General features: G+C 49.6%; 1 long non-coding RNA gene across 1 annotated transcript; it reads left to right on the top strand.

Annotated features, from left to right (window-relative positions):
* Nucleotides 1–312: 312 nt before the first annotated feature.
* Nucleotides 313–6,473, top strand: LOC125531578. The gene is made up of 4 exons (XR_007293339.1): nt 313–667; nt 2,241–2,344; nt 2,468–2,637; nt 6,070–6,473. It is a non-coding gene; the product is annotated as an uncharacterized LOC125531578 (long non-coding RNA).
* Nucleotides 6,474–6,864: the final 391 nt, after the last annotated feature.

Below are 6,864 nucleotides of genomic sequence, written 5' to 3'. Positions count from 1 at the left end.
GCGGGCGGCTGGGGACCAACCCGCTCCGAGGCCCATTTTTTGCGCCGGCTCATCTCCAGGCGGCGATTTTAGGCGTCCCCTACGGGGCCAACGGCTGGAGATGCTCTAAGGGAAGGTCAGGGAGAGAAGAAAGAGAATGGGAAGGAAGAGAGAGCTGACATATGAGACCCACGTGTCATTTAACGGTCAAACAAACAGTCAACAAACCGTTTACCTAATCGTTGTGTGATGCGCGCGCGCTATCAACCACGCTGGAATGGCCGCACCACAGCTGTCCATCTCGCGCGTCCGCATAGACACGTGGGGTGGTGGACCGACCAGGGGCGGATCGCACGCGACGGTGATTGGGATTTTTTTCCTCCATCCTCCCATTCCCCGTTCCCACTCCACTCCTCACTACGCCGGCGACGAGCGAAACCCCAATCCCCCACGAAATCCCTACGGCTTCGCGGCGAGCTAGCCGGCGACGAGTCAATTGACGGAGAAAGGTGACGCGCCCAGCGAAGGATCCCGCCCAGCATCCGACGGGTGAGGGCGGCGCGCGCGTGCCGGAGAAGGAGGAGAAGGAAGTGGCGATGGGGAAGGAGAAGAAGGAAGCGACACGAAGCTCTGCGCGAAGCGGGGGACGACCCGGAGACGCGAGATCCTGCTGATTCGACGCCTCGAGGTCAGTTTAACATACGATCCCCTCGTCCGCATATCTCTGCTTGCTGGGGTTTCGTCGCCGACGCCCTCGTCGTCATCAACAACCGCAGGAGCGAATCAAATGGGGAGATATGTCCACGAGATAGGGTCGGGGGTAGGGGGGAGGGGGAGGCGCTCCGGAGATTTTTTTTCATGCCATTTGGGATGCTGCATCATTTGTTTTCCTCTTCCAGTACGTAGGCACAACAGTTGTGAGGATGTTTTTTTGTAGGCAAATAGACATAGATAAGTAGGCAAATAAGCGTTGTGTTTTTGCAGGCAAATCATAAATAGAGAATAGGCAATACTGTGTGTTTTTGCAGGCAATTCAGATAGAAGAGTAGGACCAATAAGCAGTTTTGGAATGATGTGGGCTTCTGTAGGTTATCAGATAGAGGGTAGGCAGGCAATAATCAGTTCAGAGAATAGGGATTCCTGTGTTTTTTGTTTTAGGCAAATGAGACAGAAGATAGCTCGCCGAATGTCGGCTACTCAGAAGCACGCAGCCGTACTTCCTGCTGCCGGACGGCGCCGGGGACAAAAGGCGCTTTTTTTGTGTTAAACCTGACAGACCTGAACATGTCATGTTAGTTTCAGTTTATGCTTATATGTAATAAACTGAACTAAAGCACGTTTCTGACTTAGTCCTGGTCATAGGATAGATTTTTCAGTTAGTTCGTTTTTTGTAAAACTGGGACGACTTGGCCACGTTTGCATCCCTGGGATGAACTGGATGTATCAATTAAGCTAGTAAAACTGGGACGACTTTAGTTCGATGAACTGGATGTATCAATTAAGCACAGCCAGGTTTCCCTCCGGTTAGAATGCATTCTAGATACAATATCAGGAGTTTAAAGCTGAATTCTATCTGCATTTCACCTTGTCCGCATTCCCCATTTTTTGCCAGCTTCATTCTGCATTTTCCAGCTTACGGTGATGAATTCACACATGTCTGCACAAGCATGTTAAGTGGATAAATGCACGGATTCTTTATCTTAGCCTCTTTTTAAGCTAGCTATTTTTCTGACATTCACCCATACTGAGAAAGCTGTTATATAGTTCATGCACTAGCAAAGTAGTAAAAGATGAGGAGCTTGTGGATAGTGATTTTGTAGGTATGAAATATCTATTTCTTATTTGTGCCTAAGCAACGCTTGAGAGGCTGCATTTTTTTTTTTTACCTTTTTTGCTCAAGATCACGACTGATGCATATGTCGGAAATATTATGTCAATTGGTTCTCTCTTTTAATTTCGTATGATGTTTTGTATGCCTTTTTTGACGGTACTAACACGCATCATGTGTGTAGTCGATGCTGATGCTTAATAACGGATAGGACTGATAACTAGCAAAACACACGTATTTTCTTTTGCTATGCTAAATTGAATACATACACGATGCTTTTTTCGATGAAACCGACAATGATGAGAATTAGTGAATTCATGATGCTTTAACGTGGGCAAGGTTTGCTTTTATGTAGGCAAGGTTTGCCTCCAACAATCGAGCAAAGGGGTTTTACCACACCTGTTTTCTAACTCATATTTTTTTTCAAATGCAGGAAAAAACCAAAATTGAAAAACTAGGGGGAAGGGCATCTTTTTCAGTATCCCTGGAGTGGCAGTTTTTAAGATGGATGACTACCCATATCAACAGAATGGCGAGGTACAGTCGACTCACTTTTTTCCTTTTTCTGTCTCTCACGTGTTCCCACAACATTGCCACGACTTAGGCAGAGAATCACTGAGAACCATCGTTTTCATTTTTATTTCCCGTTTCTTCAATCAGGGTGCAGCAAGAACCGACGCGGCGGCCAGGAACAAAGATGTGGGTTTACAAGTCCGTAGGCGACCAAGAAATAAGCAGGTTCAGTCTGGGCAAAGGCATGGGACAACAAACGCATAGGGAAAGTCACAAAAGCTGACAAAAAACCAGAGGGTGGATACGGCAAGCTTCCCGTGAGCTTTTCTTCCTTTTTTTCAAGTAGTTTTTAGTAGACAGCAACATCTTTGATCATACCAGCCTAATTTACATCTTGATCATACCAGCATAATTTTCTTACTTCATTTGTTGTTGTTGTTTTTCCTCTGCTGCTTTATTCACACTGCCAACCAGATGAAGCCAATATACACGAGGAAAAGGGGAATGGTATTTTTGTTGGTTATGAGGAAGCCGAGAAATTGGAAACTCACATATCCACCAATATCCACCATGTCGTCAAAAAATTGGAAACTGTCACACGTTTTTCGTTGTGATAGGTCGCCGCACCCACAGCAACCAAAGTGCCCAAAATATACTTTCTAGCCATCGAAGAACCCAACCCGAATCACCTATCACAAGGAATAAACGGTGGACAAATTAGCGTACCCCCTCCCCTGGTGACCTAGGTCGCTGACCTCAACGAACCAAGTCGCCCAAAACCATCGAACCACCCAACCCGAATCACCTAACACGGGGGACAAACTCGCCTACCCCCCTCTCCCTTGGTGACCTAGGTCGTCGACCCCGACGAACCAAGTCCCCCAAAACCATGGAACCACCCAACTCAAATCGCCTAACACGAGGGACAAACTCGCCTACCCCCCTCTCCCCTGGTGACCTAAGTCGTCGACCCCGACGAACCAAGTCCCCCAAAACCATGGAACCACCCAACTCGAATCTCCTAACACGAGGGGCAAACTCGCCTACCCCCCTCTCCCCTGGTGATCTAAGTCATCGACCCCGACGAACCAAGTCGCCCAAAACCACCGAAGCACCCAACCTGAATCACCTAACATGAGGAACAAACTCGCCTACCCCCATCTCCCCTGATGACCTAGGTCGCAGACCCCGATGAACCAAGTCGTCCAAAAGCACTCAAGTACCCAAGTCGAATTGCCTAACACGAGGGACAAACTCCCTCCCCCTCTTCCCTGGTGACCTAGGTCGCCTCACCAAACGAACCAAGTCGCCCAAAACCACCGAAGCACCCAACCCGAGTCGCCTAACACGACGGACAAACTTGCCTCCCCCTCTCCCCTGGTGACCTAGGTCGCCTCATCAAACGAACCTAGTTGCCCAAAACCAACGAAGCACCCAACCTGAATCGCCTAACACGAGGGACAAACTCGCCTCCCTCCCTCTCCCCTGGTGACCTAGGTCGCCGTCCCCGACGAACCAAGTTGCCCATAACCACCGAAGCACCCAACCCGAGTCGCCTAGCATGAGGGACAAACTCGCCTACCCCCCCCTCCCCTGGTGACCTAGGTTGCCTCACCAGACGAACCAAGTCACACAAAACCAACGAAGCACCCAACCCGAATCGCCTAACATGAGGGACAAACTCGCCTACCCCACTCTCCCTGGTGACCTAGGTTGCCTCACCAGACGAACCAAGTCACACAAAACCAACGAAGCACCCAACCCGAATCGCGTAACACGAGGGACAAACTCGCCTACCCCCCTCTCCCCTGGTGACCTAGGTCGCCTCACCAGACGAACCAAGTCGCACAAAACCAACGAAGCACCCAACCCGAATCGCCTAACACGAGGCCAACCCGAATCTCCTAACACGAGGGACAAACTCTCCTACCCCCCTCTCCCCTGGTGACCTAGGTCGCTGACCTCGACGAACAAGTCGCCCAAAACCATCGAACCACCCAACCCGAATCACCTAACACGGGGGACAAACTCGCCTACTCCCCTCTCCCTTGGTGACCTAGGTCGTCGACCCCGACGAACCAAGTCCCCCAAAACCACGGAACCACCCAACTCGAATCGCCTATCACGAGGGACAAACTCGCCTACCCCCTCTCCCCTGGTGACCTAAGTCGTCGACCCCGACGAACCAAGTCGCCCAAAACCACCGAAGCACCCAACCTGAATCGCCTAACATGAGGGACAAACTCGCATACCCCCATCTCCCCTGATGACCTAGGTCGCAGACCCCGACGATCCAAATCGTCCAAAAGCACTGAAGTACCCAAGCCGAATTGCCTAACACGAGGGACAAACTCCTTCCCCCTCTTCCCTGGTGACCTAGGTCGCCTCACCAAACGAACCAAGTCGCCCAAAACCACCGAAGCACCCAACCCGAGTCGCCTAACACGACGGACAAACTTGCCTCCCCCTCTCCCCTGATGACCTAGGTCGCCTCATCAGACGAACCTAGTCGCCCAAAACCAACGAAGCACCCAACCTGAATCGCCTAACACGAGGGACAAACTCGCCTCCCCCTCTCCCTTGGTGACCTAGGTCGCCGACCCCGACGAACCAAGTTGCCCATAACCACCGAAGCACCCAACCCGAGTCGCCTAACACGAGGGACAAACTCGCCTACTCCCCTCTCCCCTGGTGACTTAGGTAGCCTCACCAGACGAAACAAGTCGCACAAAACCAACGAAGCACCCAACCCGAATCGCCTAACACGATGGACAAACTCGCCTACCCCACTCTCCCCTGGTGACCTAGGTTGCCTCACCAGACGAACCAAGTCACACAAAACCAACGAAGCACCCAACCTGAATCGCGTAACACGAGGGACAAACTCGCCAACCCCCTCTCCCCTGGTGACCTAGGCCCCCACACCAGCCGAACCAAGTCCCCAAAAACCAACGAAGCACCCAACCCGAATCGCCTAACACGAGGGACAAACTCTCCTACCCCCCTCTCCACTGGTGACCTAGGTCGCTGACCCGGATGAACCAAGTCGCAAAAAACCAATGAAGCACCCAACCTGAATCGCCTAACATGAGGGACAAACTCGCCTACCCCCCCTCCCCTGGTGACCTAGGTCGCCGACCCCGACGAACCAAGTCGCACAAAACCAATGAAGGACCCAACCCGAATCGCCTAACACAATGGACAAACTCGCCTACCCCCTCTACCCTGGTGACCTAGGTCGCCGACCCCGACGAACCAAGTCGCACAAAACCAACGAAGCACCCAACCCAAATCACCTAACACGAGGGAGCTCATTGAGATCATGGCTGGCCATCTGCACATTTTTAGAAGATGAAATGGGGAAAGAAATTAATACATAAGCGTCATAATGTGAACGAGACAGTAGTATTTTTCCTCTTCTTTTTCTATTATGCAAGCGAACTCAACGAGCAGGGGACATTTTTTCAGAATCACTGTTAGGTTCACATACCTGGGTCTCTTTTGTGTTTTTCTAAGCAATTATACTTTTAACTTTTTTAGCTCATCTCTTTTTTGATTTTCTAGGAAACTGGACTTTTTGTTCTTACTGTTGACCCTATTGATTATTGCCCAGTTTGTAAGAAACTGTACATTTTGTAAGCAACTACAATAGCTTATTGCCCAGTTTTATCATACACAGATTATTAACATTTTTTCATACAACCATCAGGCAAGATTCTACACATTTAATTACTTTCTTTTTTTTGCAGAAGAAAGGTGCAAGACAATAGTCAAGAAACAATTCAAGAGCCAGCAACTTTATCTAGCATCATGGTTGTACAGGAGGCAAGAACAGGGAGATCAGATTTGGGGCAAAGATTCAAGTCAGGCTTGCAACATTTTTTGGCTACATGGAGGCAAATCTGCAAGTAGTATAGCAATGGGGGGTAGGTACATCTGAGGAGTTCAACTAGCTATAGTAGAACTAAAAAGTATCTCATGGTCAAAACAATTCCAACGACCCTGTTACCTTTCTGGCAATTTGCCCAGTTCTGGCAAATTTTTTGCCCACATTTTCTTCAGATTGTTGCCTGATCAGCACAAAGAGTTGCAGAGAAAGATTGTTGACTGATCAGCACAAAGAGTTGCAGAGAAGGTTGTGTTCTTCACGATTTTTCCCATGATCTTTTTTCTACTGTGTTTTTGCTGTGGGAGGAGGAGCCCCCGCTGCTAGGACAGGGGGTGGGTGGGGAGATCACGTAAGGGAGGGGAGATGTTTCTTTTTTCGTTTCTTTCTGCGGGGAGACGTGGGCACATGAGGGGATGGCAACTTCCTTTTTTGGCGCATGAGGGGATCGACGGGGTAGAACTTTCCAAAATTGCCGGCCGCGAGGTCGTTCCGCGTAGCGCGCGGGCGCTGTGTAGCAGCGTCCAACGGTTTATTTAGGAGCGGGCCTGACATGCCATAAACTGGATCAATTTTAAATCACATGGTCATTTGGGGATTTTGGAACAACCAAACAATTTTGTGATAGTATTTTGAAAAATTAAAAAAAGCGGTAGTT

Source organism: Triticum urartu, unplaced genomic scaffold (genome assembly GCF_003073215.2).
Source record: "Triticum urartu cultivar G1812 unplaced genomic scaffold, Tu2.1 TuUngrouped_contig_7500, whole genome shotgun sequence".
Classification (NCBI taxonomy): domain Eukaryota; kingdom Viridiplantae; phylum Streptophyta; class Magnoliopsida; order Poales; family Poaceae; genus Triticum; species Triticum urartu.
The sequence above is the reverse complement of the archived record's forward strand: the minus strand, read 5'-3'. Positions and strand labels throughout refer to the sequence as shown.